This window comes from Canis aureus, chromosome 28 (assembly GCF_053574225.1).
Source record: "Canis aureus isolate CA01 chromosome 28, VMU_Caureus_v.1.0, whole genome shotgun sequence".
In the NCBI taxonomy this organism is placed as follows: Eukaryota; Metazoa; Chordata; class Mammalia; order Carnivora; family Canidae; genus Canis; species Canis aureus.
Window position 1 is genome coordinate 17330916 of NC_135638.1, and position 21113 is coordinate 17352028.

Sequence of the window (21113 nt, forward strand, 5' to 3'; positions counted from 1 at the left end):
CTCGGAAAGATATTTTATTAGCAAGTGTCTCACTTTCTTGGTGAGGCATTAGCACAGCTATGTAGAGAAAACTGCAATATATGTGCAATTTTTTTCTCATCGTACAACTTGTAATAATGGCAAACGAAACTCAAACTGAATTTTAAAATAATTTACCTCGGCTACCCATCAAGAGCCATAATTCCTAAGTGAAAAGCCCTGGTTTCACAAATTATTCTTAAAATAAAATTGCCTTGTTTTCTATTATGGTATCTTAATTAAGTAATGTTACAAAATATGGTTCCATAGTCCATGTGCATTATAGAAGAACATACAAAATATATGCGATCAATTCTCTGTACGAACTTCTATATATACGTACTTCTGTATGATACCTTATCTAATAAGACCCTAAGTTCTGGAATGCATTTGTAGACACGATTTTTTTCATTTTTTATGCATGCAATGCAATTTTTAAAAAAAACAGTATTAGTAAAAACCACAGTGCTTTTTCTTCTTCTGCCACTGACTCTAAAGTTATTGGTAATTTCTTGAATGTTTCTCCGACACCTGACAAATATGTCCAAGTATTTCCATAATGCCTATCAGAGTGATATCTAGGTACTCTGAAAGAAGTATTAGACTATAAACATAATGAATGAGGGAGAGTGCAAAGCTCATTTATTTCCACAACTCTGTTGGAGCCGTTCAAGTAGTTATGGGTTAGGGAAAACTGTAGAGGGTCAGTGCTTTCAGTTTATAGAGCTGTAATTGCCATTTGGCTGGAAAGGGTGAGCGTTGCAACCTCACTGTTGTGGTCCTTGGACTCAGAAGGAGTAATATAGCATTTGTGAATTTTGTAATTGATAAAACCACCTTCACTGAAAATTTTTTAAAAGTTCCAGTATGTTCTCATTCCCAGTTTTACCTTGCCACGAACAGGGCTTCCAAACGCGAAGCAAAGTAAGGTTAACGAAGAAAGGTTAATAAAGAGTGAGATTGTCCAGTCTAGACATAAACTGTTAAAAATAAGCAGTAATCACAACCGCTAAGCACGTAAACATTTACATATGTGGAATCGTTCTGGTGCTATACACTTAAGCTGCACCTCACTTTGTCTAAGCCCTCTTTGGAGTCTGTTTGTTGTGCATGGTATGTGTGTTATGATAGAGGGGAAAAATCAAGTGAAATTGGACTTGCAGTTTGTAGTAGCATGAGGAAGTTGAGTTTTGTATAAAGTAGAACTACTGACTGACATTTATTAAGAATGAGAATGACTTGATAAGGAGGGTTGTGGAATTTTTCAAATGTATATGTGAACATTTGTTGATGTCCTTGATAGTTCTAGGCTGTGTTAGAAGGGCAAAAAGTAGGTTGGATGATCTAGCAAAGTCTCTCCTTCTCCTATAAATTGATTGTTTAATCTGGCCTAGTTTCAGTTTTCTCACTGAGCACTTGAATTATGAAAACCAGAAAGGTGGTTTCCAAGGGGAAGCGCTATTTTAATAGTAATTTCTGGCAATATTCTCACAAGGTTACCAAAAATTTCTTCCTCACCATTGGATCACCTCGAAAAGGAAAGAGAGTTGGAGCTAGTAGTAGTACCTAGTACACATTCATTAAGAACAAATCAAGCCCACTGGGGAACCAAAGGGTGATGTGCACAGGCAGCTAGAGACCTTTGACAATGTATCTCAAGGAATCTCAGTGTATGTCCCAGGTAGACACAACCCTACAGTGGCACAATTGTGGTAAATGTTTCAACTGGCAGCCTACTTCCACAAGGCTCCTTCTTTGGGCTTTCCCAGTGCAAACATTTTATTAATGATTTTGCAGAAGAGAGTTACAGTATTGTGCTCACATTGACGGAAAAGCAAACAGCAAATGCCTTTTATGATATTGTGAGAGATGACATCAATAGTTAAGTCATAAGGGGTAGGAGAATTTGTGTGAGGTTTGAGAAAAGAAGGTAAGGTACAAAATTAGTTATTGTGAATCATTTAAAAACTAGCTTCATAAAGACACACAGTATGACTGTGTGGAAGAACTAAGCATCCAACTGATTTTTTTTTGATAACGAATCTTTAAGTGAACTAGTCAGCTTGGGTTGTTTACTCCAAAAAACATGAGTTATTCTGTGCCAGCACTCTAAAAATGGTAGAGTTCATTCAGTGTTGTGATTCTCTAGAGGAACATAATGAATGAGGATAGGAAGAAGAGAGTTGAAGCTATTTTGAAGGAATAATTAAATTACAGAACATGAAATCTGTATTAGACAATGAAGGGAATAAAGATAGGTATGGAATATGGACAGTGAAATGGAGGTAGAATAAATGGGTTGGGAGCTCAAAAAAATTAACACTAGTGTTTTCAGAGCAAGTTAATTTGGAGGATTATGTGCAGTAATGAAATGTTTGATACTGAGGCTTCAACAGTGTTACAATTTCCAGTAATAATAGCATCTAGGATCAGGGCAGTAGGTCCCTGAAGTAGAAGGAAGGAAATTATCACTGCAGCTGAGGAGGTCAAGACTAGAAGACCAGGAGCATGGATGTTAGGATGTTGGGTCAACACTGTGTGGTGATCGTTCCTTCTAAATGCTTATGAGAACTTAGGATGCATTAATGAAGGTATAGTGAGTAGAACAAGGGAGATGATGATTATGGTCTATGGAATGCTGGTAAGTCTTTACATTAGTTTTAAATTCAATTCTGTGTGCCACGTCTTAAAATAGATAGTGCCATAAAGGAAAGGAACCCAGGGCAAGAGAAAAGAATAGTGAAGAAAATGTAAAATGTATCATAAAAGTGATAGTTGAAGAGATTGGGGGGCATTTAGACTGGAAAAGACAAAACTTCAGGGGAAACATGAGAGTTGTTTTCAAATATTTAAAGTGTTGTCATGTGGGAAAAAGCTAGATTCATTCTGTCAAGTTTCTGAGTGAGAACTGATCAAAGACTCAGTGTTACAGGAATCGCACACTGTAAAAACAAAACAAAACAAAACAAAACAAAACAAAACAAAAAACAAAGCAAAAAAACTTTTATACAGTCAAAGTTGTCCAAAGACAAAATATATTTTCTTGAAGAACATTCAAGTCTCATCATTGAAAGTGTTAATGTGGTGGACATATTGACAAGGAGCTTCAAAAATGTCCTTTCATTCAGCCACTATCTGCAAGGGCATCAAAGTCCAGAACATTCAGGATTCAAAATTACAGTTTTTAATATGGTGATGAATTATTCCTGGTCTATGTATTTGCTTTTGTGATGCTATTTTACTTACATTATTTCACCTTTTCAAATATTAGTGACAAAGTGAATGTGATAGAGCTAAAAACGATCAGACCTAGAATTAAAGTACCCGTATTTGAAGTCTAAGCTATTCTGTTTATCAGTTCCTTAATTTCATTTAACTTCACTTTTACACATATACAACATGAGGATAACTGCTGGTTATGGAAGCTATGAAAATATTTTTGAGGGAAGCAGGACAGATGTTAATAAAGGCCAAGAAAAAGTTATTGCATTTTATATAGATTAGTGAATTCTTGAAAAGGGGCTGGTGTAGATTAGATTTTCAGGACAGCATAACAAGATTCTAGCAGCTTGTAAAAGCTCTCCAAGTTTTTCTGATATTCCTACTGATGAAGATAAGGTGAAAAAACAAAACAAAAGACTGTAGCCAAACCAATAACCCTATTATCCAATGTAAGTAATTGGTTCTTTTAATATTCCCAGCACCTGTAATAATTATTTTTTAAGTCAAAATATCCAGCCTGAGAATATTGGTTTTATGACAATTTACAAGATGAGGAGTACCAAAGCTAAGGTAATAGCATGGTCACATTTTCAGGCTCAGGGCCACAAGGGAGCTTTTAAATATATAGAAGATGGTAGAAAACTAACTAACAGGCAGCCTATACCACCCTGGAGACTTTATATAATAATATGTAACTTTCTCTACCAATCTTTCACATTTTTTACATTGACTGTCTCTGATATAGTCTTTCTACAGGGCTTGAGAAAATAGAGATAAAGGATTTAGAATAATTCCACCAGTAATCCAAATTAACTAAGAAAAAGCATATTTTGCATAATTTTGTCTCAGAGGCTTAGAATTGATTTGGCTGGACAGAGCTTCAATGTGGCTTGGGGTTAAGAGCCCTTGACTTTTTTTTTTTTTTAAGATTTTATTTATTTATTCATGAGAGATGCAGAGACATAGGCAGAGGGAGAAGCAGGCTCCTTGTGGGGAGCCCGATGAGGGACTCGATACCAGGGCCCTGGGATCACAACTTGAGCCAAAGGCAGATGCTTGACCACTGAGCCACCCAGTGTCCTGAGCCTTTAACTTGTAAATGGAATAGCTTGGGTTTGAGATTTTTTCTGTTGGGCATCTTTGGACTATTTCTTTGGTGTTCCTGAGCTCAATGCTCTTCCAACCTGATATTAATTCCATTCTCACCTACCTTACGGTTTTGATGTGAAGATCAAAGTAGAAGAGCAACATTCGGTGAAGGGAACTACAGGTAGACACATACACATAGGACATTTCTTTTCATTCCCCACAGATATTCTTCAAGGAAGTGATTGATTTGCACTTTCTCCCCCCAGAGATGATTACTGAGGCCTCAGAAACCTACCAAAGGTCACAAGCAATCACACAGCCACCACTGAATACTAGTTTACTAATTTCACAGCCCAGATTTTTGCACACTTCCAAATGAAGAGGTATGTGCCAGAGGTTGCAGAGAGCAAAACGTTTATTATTCCAGGAAAATAAAAAAGTTTTCCCAGAAAGGAGGCATAATCATAGTATACTACTTGGTCTTGAAGTGAATACTATTTATATAATTACAGCAATGCAAACCCTGGCTACTTATCTAACTAAAAATAGACATATCAGGAGAACAGGATTTTAGAGGATAATGACAAAAATGAACAAACCAATGAGCAATGGTAGCAGCATATTATTAAAAATTTCATAGATAATTACTAAAAGAATTGGCTAAAACAAAGACATTGAAAGTAAGGACTTGTACTAGGAGTAGAGGGCACAGGGATACAGAACTACTGATTTCTGTTAAAAGCTTTATCTCTGAAGCTGTATCCATGTATTATATTGATAAGTATACAAAATGCGAGCCAGAGAACACTTTTAAAATGTTTAATGAGGCCACTTCATAAATATACTGCATTTTATGCTGGGCTTTGGGAGCACGGTAGAATTGATCTTGTACTGTATATTTTCATATTCTGACAATTGGAATATTTGATGTCTGTCGAGATTTCAAAAAAGTGAGGGGCTATTATGTCCCTATGAAGAGCCTTCATATGTTTGCAAAGTTTGAAAAACTGATTTCTTAACTATTGCTCAGAGTTAAAAGAACATGTTGCTTTTTCTGCTGCACAACTTGAGTTCAGGAGAAAAGTCATGACTACGATGAATTTGGAAATCTATAGTAAGGCTGTTGGGAGTCTTGGTTATGATATGTCCAGAAATACTTCCACAATTTCGCTTCCTTCAATTAGGGTGCCAAACTTCACTAGGTATTCCTGGAGTTTGGGTACAACTAATGATGAAATGATGAGTGAATTCCTTGAGGGCTGAAATTATATGACCAGGAAAAGACAAGCCTTTCTTAAATCACAATATGAATGTGACAGGTAAAGTATTGGGTCTTGTGCCTGACCATGCTCAAAAAGCATAGGAGAAAGGGGCATCTTTAGCTAAAGGCATCAGTCTATTTTTAGTTGACAGATTGATAAAATGAAAATATGTGACAATGAAGTTTATGCTTCCTAACATTTACAGAGAAGAAGGCTTCCACTGTGTACATGTGTATGTACATGGATGCATACCCATGTGTATGTATGATGTACTTATATTCAAAATATAAATAGGCAAAAATTTATGACTGATTTTTTTAACTTAATGTACCAATACTTATATAGCTAACAACATACTGTCCTTTGGGGGAAATTTTCTTGGAAACCTTTACACCTGTCCTAATACTCTTCCTAAATTTAGAAGTCTTTTTTTTTTTTTTTCTATTGTCTCTTTTGAAAATATGTTTACCAAAGTCCGTTAAGATAGGTTTTGGAGAATCAATGATTTCTGGGAATAGCCAAAAGAATGCGGAATGAAGTTTTATCACGCTGAGTGAGCAACCTGAGTCATAGGCTTATGAGTAAAGTATGAAGTTTGATGATCAAAGGTAAGACTACATTTTTTGTTGGTCAAGCTAAAAAATTCCTAAAGGAAATCCAAAAGCAAGTTCCGCATCTGCTTTTAAAAAAGGCATCATCTTTGGGTTATGTCTTGAGTTCTTAAAAGCTGACCGTTTTGGGTTGAAAATTGTAATTTTGCTAAACACAACTTAAAAAAACCAATCTTTTTATGGTCATACACTACACATGAATCCAAAAATATTGGCAAGAGATAAATGATATCAATATGAAAGATGAATTAAAGATAGAAATGATGAGAACTAAAGAAATCATAGGAGGCAGACAGAAAGAGAAGCTTAGGTTGATAGCATGCAATGAGCCTCTGTTGGCCATTTTACCAATAACTATGGAGGGCTGCCTAAGATATCAAGACAAGCCAGAGCCAGGAGGGAGAAAGCAAATGGTTAATGACAGTCCTTGCCTTCTTAGATCCAGCTATTCCTGAAGAGAGATATCCTTAAAACTTTATAATTAAGTGGATCAATCAATATACTTTAGAAATATTATTCTTATTATTACTATTATTATGATTTCAGGGGGTGGTAATAGAGAAAGAGCAAGAGGAGGAGAAAGAAACTGAAGATGGAAGACTGGGAGTACATAGAAACAAATGGAAAGGCTGAATCTACCCAGGGAAATTATTATTTTTTAAATTTTATTTATTTATTTATTCATGGGAGACACAGAGAGAGAGGCAGAGACATAGGCAGAGGGAGAAGCAGGCTCTCTGTGGGGAGCCTGATGTGGGACTCGATCCTAGGAGGCTGGGATCACAGCCTGAGCCAAAGGAAGACACTCAACACTGAGCCACCCAGGCGTCCCTACCCAGGGAAATTATCATTACCTTTAAGAAAGAGGAGACAGTTGGGAAAGCAAACAATTTTGAAAGATTGAAGAAACAATTAATCCAATATTTCAAAGAGCTTAATTTTGAGAGGCAGATTTCTTTTGAGGAGCTCATATTGTTTACTTATGCTTTTATTTCAGAGTGTCAGCTCAATTTAAGAAGTTACAAGCTGAATGGCCCTTGCCTCAAAGGAGCTTACAGTTCGGGGCATCTCGATAGCTTTATCTGTTAAGCTTCCAACTCTTGACTTCAGTTCAAGTCTTGATCTCAGAGTCATTAGATCGACCCCTGTCAGGCTCCTATCTGGGTATGAAGCATCCTTAAGATGCTCTCTCTCTCTCTCTCTCTCTCTCAGTCTCTCTCTGCCTCTGTACCCTATTTCCCCACCCCATGCACTCTCTCTCTAAAACATAAATAAACAATTAAATGAATAAAAACAAAGGAACTTACTGCTTAACATCAAACATTTTTTATTTTCACAACCCTTCTAAAATAGGTACCATTATTCTTCTCATTTTCTAGATGGGAAATCTGGGGATTAGCAAATTTAAACTTGCTCAAACAGTAAGTTTCAGAGCTAGAATTTGATCCCATTCTTTTTGATTTCAGAGTACAAGTCCTGGAATAACCTCATTATATATACACTTTCCAGATTTCTTGCATTCTCTGCAACCTAAATTTCATTATAAATTCCTCATATCTCTTGTAATGGAAAAACACACCAGAGGAGAAACCTAAGACAGTTTCTCAGACTATAGATTTCAACTTAATAGGCTTAATAAAACTAATAATGAACTTTATACAACTTGTCCATATTGTCTTGAAATGAAATAAATTCAATGCTTCATTCCATGTTTATCTATAAAACACAAACTAATAATACTTATAATTGTCATCAGTAAAATATTTCTTTAAGTAAGAAGACATTCAATCAATACTAGCTATAAGACAAGTACAGATTTCTAGCTGGGAATTATATCAGAAAAGTCTGTGTAATTCCAATACACTCTAAATACTATATATTTGTCCCTGATCTGTGTACCAAACAAAATCTTAATGTTATTGCTTTTGCTTATCACTTTTACCCATAGCATCTCTTTGAACTAAGTTAATAGTACTATCTGCATGGTGCTTTCTACTTATTAAACACTTGAATTATTAAAGTCTTTCTTTATCTTTCTTAGTACCACTGGTGGCAATGTCAGCACCAATCTACTCTTTATTCCACGTAAACGTTACTATTTCTTTTGTTTCCCTAAAACAAAAATTATTTTGCACGGAATGAGTTGGTGGTGGGAGGGGGAGGCATAAGGATGTCAAGAGGAAGGCTAAGGGTTCTACATCCTTTCTTATGAGAAGATATTACTTTCATGGATAATCTGCATGGATAATCTCATAACCATAGAATCATCTAGCTGGAAGAAAAATGACAGATCATCAAGTCAATGTTACGCTAATACAGGAAGCCCGTCTTCAGCAATCCTGAAATAAGCTTTAGCAAGAACAACTGAAATTGGAAATTCCTGTCTTTTGAATGGCACCCGTCATTTTTGAAGATTAACATTAAGTGAATGAGCATGTTTCTTATGTGATTGGAAATCAGTTTCATTGATGCTTAACTTTTTAAGGCAGTAAGCTCAACTGAAGAAGAGATGGATGCAATAGTTAACTCCTTTTTGGTATTTTCCCCTCGGGAAGGTGTTTTAAGCGATTTTAATTATAGCTTGAGAAAAGTCTTCCCAACTGTTAAAAGCAACTACTGGCAATTCATCTTCTACTCATCACCTTCCTCATAATTGTTTCAAAGTCATAAAGTTTGTATTTCTAAGACCAATGGCATGCTCTTTTAGGACTGTACTCAAGAAAATGATTTTAAGTGGTAGCTCTAGTATTGTATTTGCATTTGTATGAAATTAAAACAAAGGTGGGTTTAAAAAAATACTAGAGGTATACCCAATCCGATATTTCATGGTAATACTGTCAGAATTTCAAAGGTTTCTTACATGTTTAATGAACCACCTCACATGGTGTTTAAACGTTTTTCACCTTTTTAACAAGGCTTCACAGATATTATGAAATTGACATGATCTGTTAAGAATTAATGTAGCAATTTGACATACTCTTGAAATTTCAAGCATAGTCTAATTATTACGCAAGTGAAAAAACCCCCTGAAGATTATGCAAAACCATTCCTAAAGCTGGAAAGGGACATTCTTAAGCATTATTTCAATATGCTAGCTTTCGTTTCCATGAATCTGAAGGAAAGCATTGTCCTTGCTTTTAATCTGTTTCTTTTGGCCTGGACAATGGGCCGCAGGATGAATTAGACACTCTGTGGAACATCAGGGTTAGTTTTAAGGTCAATGCGGAGCATTTGAACCATCAGGAAAAACGATGAAAAATCACAGTTTATAGATATCTTTTCAATTGTTTTACACTTTATGTGTGTGTGTTTGTGTGTGTGTGTGTGTGTAAATATGAGGTAGTGGCTTTATGAAGCAATGGGAAGAGTTGGGGATGATAAAGCTAATTAGATCAAAGTGACAACCCATCTGGATGATTTAGTCTCCTATGAGTGTTTCTTGCCCTGAATCATCTGGCTTGTCTGTCAAATGACTAATCACTCCCTTTTTCTACATACTTTGCCTCCTAGACCCAGTCAGGCTCGCCATGCAGTTGGTTGTGGCTTTGCCTCAGAAATACTGGCTCAGCCATGGTAGTACAGTGACCGCCACGAGGGTTTGTGGGACACAGGATTTTCAGGGATATATCTGGGATAGTCCTGCATGTGTGTGCTGTCAAAAGCCAAGCACATTGGCTGCTTTTTACGGTACCTGCGTCAGGTCTGCTGTTCTGAATCACATAATTTCAACTGAAACCAATGCTTTATTTGCCTGGAAGATATATTACCTTACAATAAGAATATAGAAGTCATTTTCTACTTAAAAGCAAACAGAGAAAGGGAGAAGCTGAGGAAGACCATGTATTTCAGCTGGCAATCTTTTTCCCTTGGAAACTGGTGGATCATGAAGCAGTGGTCATGGCTCTGTTCATCCTGAAGCAGTATCGGATTATACAAATCACACTCAACAAAGGTTGTGAACCCACCAAAATCATCAAACAGAACCAACACAGTTAAGAGCGTTTTGAAGTGCATGTCAAGTCTCCATTCCCCCTCCCAGCCCAGTATCCCAGTTTCTGCTCTGGGTAGGTAGCCTGTAAATAAACAAAAGGATGCAGCAGGCATGGGTGAGGGGAAAAAAAAAGAAAAAAAGAAAATTATTTTGGAGGGTTTTTGTTTTCTTTGCTTTCTTATTTTCTTCCCTCCTTTAAATAGGTAGTTCATTTTATTTTAATGGTCGTGTCTCAGATCCAGCAGGCAAACCTTTCTTACTGATGGGGTCTCTACTTAACCGGTGTCTCTGTCATCAGCCTGACCTTGCAGTTCTCTCTAGTGCCATTATACCCTGGGCGCTGGCTTATTTTCATACAGCAGCCCCCTCTGCTTGATCCCACTTCATCTACTTCACGGACACAGACATTTGTTGGGCTTATTAGCTCAGCAGGAGCCTTATCATATTTTGTATCTGAGGCTGTTGGAGATGTCAGGAGATGGAAATGCTGTGTAGCTTTTTATCCTCCTTTCTTTCACTTTCTCCTAGAGCCCAACACTGCATTTGGATTCAGGACTCCCTTCCACTAGCTGCTGAGATCTCTTTAAATATGTCTAGCTTTGCCATCTGTACCAATAACACTGCAAAGGCTTAGCCATGATTAGGCTGTCAAGATTTATTAAGTTAAAAAGTATCAAAGTTTCTTGCTGCAACCCCAGACCTTTTAAGAGTCTACCTTCTTTGGAATCCCTTCCCCCTCCTCTCTAACATCGCAGTCACCGCGCTTTGCTTGACCTTGACCAACATCTGCACCCAGGGAACACTAATGAATTTGGGCCAATTCATCTCCAAACTCCAAATTTAATCAAGCTGACATGCCAGGGAAAGCAGACTATAATTAACTTCTAGCATTTTAGGTAATCTGTAAATTTTCATAAATTTTACCTGATAGGTTTTTTTACCAAGCTTAACATTTCAGTTTTCTTTGAGAAGACACGATGCTAAACGAATACATGTATATTTAGTAGCTAATTTTCCATATTAGAGAAGTGAGGGTGTGTGTATGTGTGTATTTTTAATTTTAGAGTCCTACTGAAATTAAATATTGGTCTCTGCTATGCAATAACAGACCACACGAACTACAAAGCTGTTCCAAGTTTATTTCATTGTTTTGTTTTTTGTTTGTTTCTCTTACAGGTATCTATTGTAATCATTTTAATACATTTACACACAAATGGATGGACATGATTATAAATAAGTGGCAGAAGCACGTACTTAACCATTTTCATTTGGCCATCCCACTATTAGAGAGTGGGTAGTATCATTCTTGTAAGATGTTATTGCATTTGTTCTTGTTGTTGTTGTTACTTTAAACAGGAAGATCTCTAATTTGAGGGAAACTCCTACATTCCAAATGAATTGAGCAGTTCCCATGGATTCATTTATAAATGTCATTAATTATTATCAGATTAAATCATAATCCAATTTGTCCTTAATAAACCTATACATGATGTCTGGTCAAGTTTGTTAGAGAAGGTAAGTCTGCATGTGTTGTCACTAAATTAGAATGATATGATCTTTGAAAACATTGTCATTACTTCACTTGTTTTAGGTCTATGCTGGTGTTGTGTCTGAAAATGAGAACAGTAGCATATAATACAAAATCTTTAATTTCCAAAGTACTCTGCATTGCAAGAAAAAACATAACAGTATTTTATTGTTATTTAATATCCATAACAAGTCCAAAATGTAAGCATGCTTTTTTAAGATGAATGATACAAGGTAATTACCTAAACGCATTTGGTGCTGTAATGAACATAGAAAAAAATGGGTACAAATTTTCCAATAACTACTGCTAAAAATAAAGGAAATTAGAACAAAATTGAATTTTTATTTTTTTTTAATTTTTTAAAATTTAAGTTCAATTTGCCAACATATAACACCCAGTGCTCATCACATCACTGCCCTCCTTAATGCCCATCACCAGTTACCCCATCCCCCACCCGCCTCCCCTCCAGCAACCCTCAGTTTGTTTACCAGAGTCAAGAGTTTCTCACTGTTTGTCTTCCTCTCTAGTTTTCCCCCCTCAGTTTCCCTTCCTGCCCCTATGGTAAGGAATACATTTTTAAATAGCATGTCCTTCAGTGAAGAAATTTCCAATTTGCGTCATAGAAAACTCTATTGATCACACATTTTTAAACATGGTACATATAAAAGCTAATCTCACTGACTAAAAAGAATTCAAATTTTAATTCAATATTTGCATACAACTTATTATAATATTGTTTGAAATGCATTTGTCTTAGTGATGTGCTTTTTACATGACAGAAAATTTTGTTAAAATTTACCTGAGGACCGTAACACATAGGACTGTTAACCCCGATGACAAAATTTTGGTCATTGGGTAACATTTGGAAGAAATGGAAGTTTATTTTAATTTAATTTAATTAATTTATTTGGAGGGAAAGAGAATGAGCGGGAGTTCAAAAGTAGGGGGAGGGAGAAGCAGACTCTCCTCTGAGCAGGGAACCCAATCCCAGGGTGCCTGTGCTAAATCCCAGGATGCCAGGATCATGAACTGAGTAGAAGGCAGATGCGCTACCACCTGAGCCACACAGGTGCTCCAGAAATGGAAACTTAAGTGATACATTTGGAATAGTATATTTTAATAAAAACATTTCTTTAAAAATAGTTTTTTGGAAGTAAATCTAATTATGTCATAAAAAATCTAGGATATTCCATATGCTTTTAGTAACTTAAAATCCTGTCAATTTTTTCAAGTCAGTGTTTTTTTTCTTTCAATGAAAATAATATTATTTTCTTTTAATTGCAAAAGAGGTATTCCAAGTATGGAATTGTTCACCTACCATTCACCTTTAAATCTTTAATGAATTCACTTAACCAAGACTCGTAATCAAATTTTATCTTGTGGCAACAGATATCAAATGACAAGTAAAAAACTATGTGCTTCATTTTATTCCTTTTCAATAGTTACGTTGTTAGTATCTAAATAAAAAGTTCCTTCATTTAATGTTTTTCCTCATATAAGGAGTTTTAGGTAAATGCATTTACTAATGTATGTGAGAAATTGAAAAATGAGACACCAAAATTTGGCTAAACTTTCTTTAATTTGAACCACAAAATTTTGATAAGGTGGCATGAACAAAGGAGGCAATCATTGTTGTTATTCCTCCTTTATTGCTTTGTTCATAAAACTGGCATTGTTTCATTAAATGTACAAAAGAATGCAAATGGTAGCAGTGATGTAAAGTAGGTAAGGGTAAGAGAGTGTTTTTTTTGTTGTTGTTGTTGTTCATTTGTTTTCATTTTGTCTCCTTGATCTTCTATGTTTTGGTTTTAAAGCCCTGGTCTGGGATAAAAATTGTGTGTAAGAGAAAAATTCTGTGTTAAATGGCATCGATATTAAATTAGAGATTCTGGTGGAGTGAAAAAAAATGTTGCATTTATAAGGTCTGCAGGTGCTGTATTAATGTCATCATTCTCACTCAATTGGTGGATAACCCTAAAATGCCTAAGGAATTACTAAAGATGTTCCAGGTCTAATGTAAACAGTAGACTTGTGCTTTCTAGAGATTTTCATATGTAGAAAAATGTCTTACTTGGGTTTGTATTTGTTTAATATTCGCTAAGGAGTCATGTATAACTGGCTGAGAAACACCAGTAGGGAATCTCTGATAGTTTCTGTTTATATAGAGGAATGTATATATATATAATGCATAATTATATATATATATATATAATTTTTTTGGTCTGTGGGTGCTATTTCCATGGCGTGGTCCAAGTTATCTGAGTGGGGGGTTATTAAGGCTGAAAACGATGTAAGCAAAAATCTCTGTTATTTGCATGCTAACAGTAATGACAAAAGATATTGCTATAGTACACTACAGTGTATGCACCATCCCATACCTTTTTACATTTGATCCTTCCTAAAATTTGGTAAATAAAAAGTTCCTTCATTTAATGTTTTATTTTTTTTTATTTTTTTAAAATTTAAGTTCAATTTGCCAACATATAACACCCAGTGCTCATCACATCACTGCAGTTTGTGTTGTGATGTTTTTCAAGATGCCCCGCAAAATCAAGAGCAGGAAGTCCAGTACCACATGGACTGATCTGTGTTCAGGTCCTGCCTCTGGCACTAGTTTATTTAACCTGTCTGGCGTTAAGTATCATCCTTTATACTCGGGATATATGTTGCCAGGATTAAGTGTGATAGAATGTGTAAAGCATTTACATAGCATCTGGCACACATATTATCATTATTGAAGACTAGGACCATGTATTTTTAACTTTGTTTCCTCAGCCTCTTGTTTAGAACCTAGTAGAGTGCATATGAGTTCAGTTGATGTTTATTGAGTAAATGAATTTTAAAAAGTTAAAAATGAGAGGAATAGAGTCAAATGATTTATTTAAGGTTATGCCCCTGGGAAGCAGCAGAGCTGAGAATCAAGTCCAAGATTTACCCTTGTTGGTTCCTTGTGCTAAGGAATGTAACCACTGCCCTGCCTTCCTATCTTAGGGGCTGGGATTACTTCTTACCAACCAATCCACTGATCACTGCATAACCTTTTTACTGTCCTAGAATCTGCACCATGGATATCCAGTAGTTATTTGTTGTTTCAAATCTTCAGCAAAGAATAAAATCCAGCAGGAAATTATAAAAGCCCAAGCATGTAGCCCAAGAAGTTGCTCAAACTTATGCTATGATATGCCATGGTGACATGTATACCACCAACTTTAATTTCAGCCTTCCTGCTCTGAACAATGTCAGCTAATCATAGATGTATTCTAAGGACTTTTTAAAATAATCTTTTCATACACACATATGCTTTTAAATAACAAGAGAAAAATCTTTATTTAGTTATAAAACTGCAAGACCCAGAAGCATGCGAGTTATTTCATGTTGTGTGAAAACCTTAAGATTCACAACACACTTGTGCTTGGAACCCCACATACAGGAATCAAACCTTAAGGGGAATTTGGGAAGCCACAATTCCATAAACATAAACACAGCATCAATATATTAGATACTTTAAGGCCGAGCACCCTCAGGATGCTGTGTAAAGGAAAAAGGGCAACAGTGTTAACAACAAAAAACCTCACTACCATCAACAGCAACAAAACCAAAAAATAAAACAAAACTACACAAGAAAGATAACAGAACAGCAAGGAAGCTGGACATTTCAGTCATTGCAATCTCCTTAAGATGAATTTCTCTTTTATTTTCATGTGATTTACTTGGAAAGTATAATTTTATTCATAATTTTTTTTCAGTATTTTTTAAAGCTAAACTTCATATGATCAAGAAAGTCATTTAAAATGATCACTTGAGTAGAGATGAATAGCTCTTATGGAATTCTCAATATATGACACAATTTTTCTTTTTTTTTTTTACTATAGCCATACAATTCTAGCAAAGTACCTATGGTGCTGATTAAATCAACCAGAGATTAAAGCATGTAGAAGAAATATCTACTTTTTATATATAGGATGAATATAAACTGCTAGATTTGAAAATCTTTATTGGAAGAAAGGGAAAGGCCTATCTTTATGGTTGCTCCATCTTTTATTCAAAGATGGGAGCCAGCAAGATATTGAGAGAAGAGGGGAAAAAAAAAGGAATCGACTCCATGCTATGTGTTCAGCAAAAAAGTGCTTTGGACAAAAAATAATAATAAAAGGTCACAGTTCAAATTAAACTGCCAGGCAGTCTATACATGACCTGCTCATTATATATTTATTGTTTCTTGACTATGGAAAAATGATCATTATCATCATGGTTTTCACCTGACTTTCAAAAATGAATGCACATTATCTTTTGCATTATCTAAATAGAATAGGCTATGTTCTATGTGGTTGCTAAACTTAAAATGATAGAATGTTCATTTAGCCCGTCTGTCTTACCCATCTCTTCTCCCCCTCCTTCTGTTGGGAGGGAAGAAAAGGGGAGACAGTCTTTTTCCTTTGGCAGACGGGGAAGCCAGCCGTTGTTTCAACAACCAATGCCAGTGTCATCTTATGAGTCAGCAAGACACATTTAACGCTCTCTTGGATAGGGACTAAGTCTATTACTCCCTAGGGCTTTAACCTCCTCTGGCCCAGTGCCAATGGAGTTTGAGCAGATCCCCAAACCTCCAACCAAGGTCGAATCTCACAGCTCAGCAGAGTCTCCTACAGTGTCTGCATTATCACACAGAACATTTGTTTATATGGCTAAACGTGGTCTCTCATTTCCCACTTAGAGCTGATGTCTTAAAAAAAAAAACAAAAAGCAAAACCCAAGAACCAATGTGTTTAAAAAAAAAAAACAAACTTCTAATTTCCAAGGCATGCACTAAAAACAACAGTGACAAATTAAATATGATTTTAAAGTACTTCATTGTACACTTTCATCTATTGTCTCCAACCCAAATTGAAAAAACACAGGTGTTTTGCAATATGCAGCTTAGCTCTGACATCTAGTTTTTTGATGTTCAGGGTTAAATTTAAATCCACATGGCCTGGTTACCAATCTCCACAGTTGCACCCAGGCAGGACTAGGAAAGATTGATGATTGTGATTGCGAGATTAATCCTGTAATGTTTACAAGACTCCTGAGCTGAAACCCGGTTGGTCATATCATGCTACCCAGAGAAGGCCGCTTGGCTTGCCAGGGTAATTTCTTCTGATGCAGTAAATAACTAAGCATAATGAAAATACTCTGATGTATTCCACTGCCTGATTGATGCTCTGCATGTGATACGGTAAAAGCAGTGCACTTCCTATCACAAATTTACATATACAAACCAGCAGAAGACGCATGATAATGTCAGCATCCTGCAGAAGCCCTGGGATGCTACACAATTTTATAGCAGTTATGAATTACTGTTGACCTTTCTGGCCTCTTCTACCAGTATGCTAGACTTGAGCATATTGAAAGTCATCAGTCTGAAGCAGTCATTCTTTACATAATTATGGCTATTTGTGTGGGGGGAGGGCAGTGTTTCTTTTATTGTCAAGAATTAGCATTAAAGGATAGCGCTGCTGTGACCTGCGACGGTCTCTGATGCTTTATACACATTTTAATAAAAAGCAGGGGAAAGGACACTGAGAATACTTCAGTATATTTTCAAAACACAATCATACCAAAACAGAAATGCTAACTGCTTCTCAGTATTTTGCTGAACATCAGAGAGAAACAATCCTGGCTGCTCGTTTTCAATTTTGTTCTTTTTAGTGTAATGGTTTCAAATGCTTAGTATTTCTCGACAACACTTAATGCCAAATTTGCTTGTTGCATCTTGTGTGTCTGTGAGCTGGAAAGATAGTTGGCGAGGCCGAAGAAGACTTTTGAGTCCATACGTAGATTAAATTCTTGAATTTGTGTAGATGTACTACTGAACGCAGCTCCATACTTCATACTAAATATTTGAATAATCAGGCTTTCAGAACATCACTAAACGCAGCTCCTTATTATCATTTGCATTTTAATGTCCTTAAAATTATTACACTAAGGGAAATGTTTTTGATACATTACAGCATTTCCTCTAAATGTGTGATTATGTTAATGAGTTTTCAATCAGTATCCTAGCCTGACACCATAAGAAAATTTATGCAAAGTTCATACCCTGTCAGGGCCTTTAATCAGGACCATTTATTAGAGCCCTGCCTTCTTTGATGGTTGCTGCTGCCTTTATTAAATATACTGACTTGGCCATCTGAAGAAAAGGACAATAAAAGGTTACTGGGATGAAAGCATGAATGCTATTTGCTCATGTTTCCTTTACAGACACTTCTTCAATAATTAAGGAAGAGCTTTCTTTGGCCTTTTAGGCTTTTGAAGTGCATATCAAACATAACAGTTCTTGTTTTTATGAAATACTTAATACCTACGTTTAGTCTTAAACACAAGTAAACTAACTTAGAGTTTGTGAGCATAGGAATAGACACATACACACACAATCTTTTTCTTCTCTACCAAGAAAAATCACAACAATCTGGTCAAATATGTGACATTACATCACCGGATTTTTTTCTCTAAGAAGACCAGATATGCTTTAAATCATATAGAAAATAATTAAATTAAAAATGCTGCCCCTGTTTTTCCTGATGAAAAGTAGATAGCTTTTTCTTTCCTATTCTTCCATAGGGGGACTTAAGGCTGGGTTGTGGTTCTAGTATATTAACGAGTTGTGAATTTGACAAAACAGCTTTCAGTGAAAGAAGTGTGTTTTTTAGCATCTGCCATTAGCACTAGTGGCTTTAAACAATTAATTAATACACTGCCCATACATTTATACAAGGGTTGAAGCTGACATGAACGGTACCATTTTTCTGGATTACATGCAGAGAAAAACAAAACAAACAGAAGCCCTAGCTAAGCAGTATTGACAACCTGGGGTTTGGATACAAATTCAATATGAGAAAACAGACTCACTTCAGTGAAATACAAATAAACAACAAATTCTGTTTTAACATGTCTAAATAGGAAGGAGGTGACTGACAGGCTTGGGTCTCCTAGGAAAGCCATTAGTTGAGAACTTGATAGGAAAACGTTTGATTTGAATGCACGTGGCGTTTCCCCTCAGGGGGTGAGCTGAGTGGTACAGGGGGATTCACAGGCACCCTTTCACTGAACATGCCTGCTGGGCCATACCTTAGAAAATGAAATCTGTAGGGTTTCCTAATACTAACAAGTGTATAACTCTATCATCAATTTGGAAGGCATCATAATTATCGTTGTCTGCTGATTGCTCATTTTCTTATCTCCCTTACATCGAACTCTCTTTCCTTCTATCCAAACATTAGAGGCCATGTGTCCACCCTTGTGTAAAAATTAGTTTCCGGGTTCAGATTATTTGTTGATTGCAAAAAAATATTCACATCCCTCCTAAGGCAACTTCTAACATGTTTATTTACAAGGAGATGGCTTGTTGTCTAAGAGTTGGTAAATGAATTAATCATGGCACACTTTGCAAATTTTTTCTCTCCCCAGTTAGCATGGCTATCCATATGTATTCAAGTGTACAAACAGCAACTGCTAAGCCTATAATATGGTACCTTGAATCGCTCTGATTTTTTTTTTCTTGATTAGTGATGCCTGTTATGTTTTTCCATCTGAAAAAATAAGCCACATATAGACAGGCTGCTAACTCACTAAGTCGAATTTTTAAAAATGTAAAAAATAGGTAAAGTGAATTGTTGGCTATGTTATTTTTTTGGACCCAGAAATTCAAAGTAACAAAAGTTATAACATTAGTCATGCTATAAATTTGAGCAGTGGTGCACAAAAGAATTGGCATTTAAAGACATTCTGAGTTAATCACATTTATGTAGGAATGAAATTAGTTTAAAGAAAATCTTAGTAAATGAACCCTTTGACATCAGCATTGTGTTTAATTTTATGCATGTGTTTCTGATATACTGCATCATGTAACAATCATTTTCTCTGACTGCTGGTCCATCAGTAGCCCCTCCCCCCTTACCTTCCCCCTGCCAACACACACACACACACACACACACACACACACACTCGCCGACCAAATGAATCAAGAAGTGTCTACTGGTTTGGAGAAAGAAATATATAGAATGCATCTCTAAGCACATCACAACAGCTCATATCACGTCTCTGTTATTATCTTCAATATATTATTATAGAGTGCTGAATTATTATTTCACTTATTTTGGAGTTAGGAATATATATGTCTTTGGTTTTATCAAATAAAAAGGAATATGGCACTTCGATTCACAGGGAAGGATGCAGAGAGCATACATGAATATTAAAACTAATAAACTTTGCTGACAAGATATATATTTTTGGCATTAGGTATTTATTCCTACCATTCTGTATATCTGGGCAAATATTCAGAATATTTCTAGATATGTACATGGAGAGGGACTGCATGTACACATAGCTTCTTTTCCCCCTCCCCCCCTCTCCCACATGCTGGAGTCTTATGAGGTGAACAATAAGAATGAAAATCAGCTTCTGCAAAAGGCGGCAGCAATCCCATGATTCCATCTGAGCCAATCACTTAACATATCATTCATAATGCTAGCCTGCTCCCATCATCCTTGCCCTGTCAGGAGTATCTTTCTTCATTTTCTTCTGCTCCTCAGTTCCAAGAAAGTGGAACCACTGTATCATTTACTGTCCACAACCTAAGCTGCTGATTTAAGGGTTGATTTGTTATTTTCCATAATGTCCTGTACAATTCTTTTTGATTTCAATGCAAAGTTTAAGTTGGAGAAAAGCCTTGGATAATTTTGACAGTGGAAGGTTTGGATAAGATTAAATTTATCTATCGCTTTGAATTGCTCTATATGGTTTTAGGCATTTCAAAAGATTTAAATAAGTGTTTTATGGTAAGTGGTCCTTTTCTCTTTCGAGACTATTATACACTAAGTGAACAAAACAAATGACCTCAGATATCTTTAGCACAAGTTAAAGGAAATCTTTCTTATCACTGAAAATTGGTGACTCAAAAATGTCTATAATGAGAAGGAAAAACATTTATTCACCATATCCTGAAATAGTTATGGTCCCATTATGTCTAACAAGGCTTCCTGAAGGCAAATTCGTTATAATTTGTATCTTTTCTTATTATTTTTCACAGTGGACAGTGATGACTCTCTGACTTAAAACCTAATCACCAGTGCCTATTAAATTTGGGTTTATACGTTGCTGAAGGTAGAACTGATTATCATAGCGAATGAAATACTTGTTTGGCCTATTCCCAGAGGGCAAAAAGTCATTCTTCAAGGTGATGCCTCTCATTTGAGGAATACATTAACAATTGAAGGCAGTTAAAAATACATGTGAACTCCCAGTCAGGCAGATCTGAGGTTGACCACATATATTTACTGGCTGACTCTTGCCTCATTCAGGGAGGAAAACTGTGATATGGAAGGCTGATTTCTGCAACACACCATACTTTAATT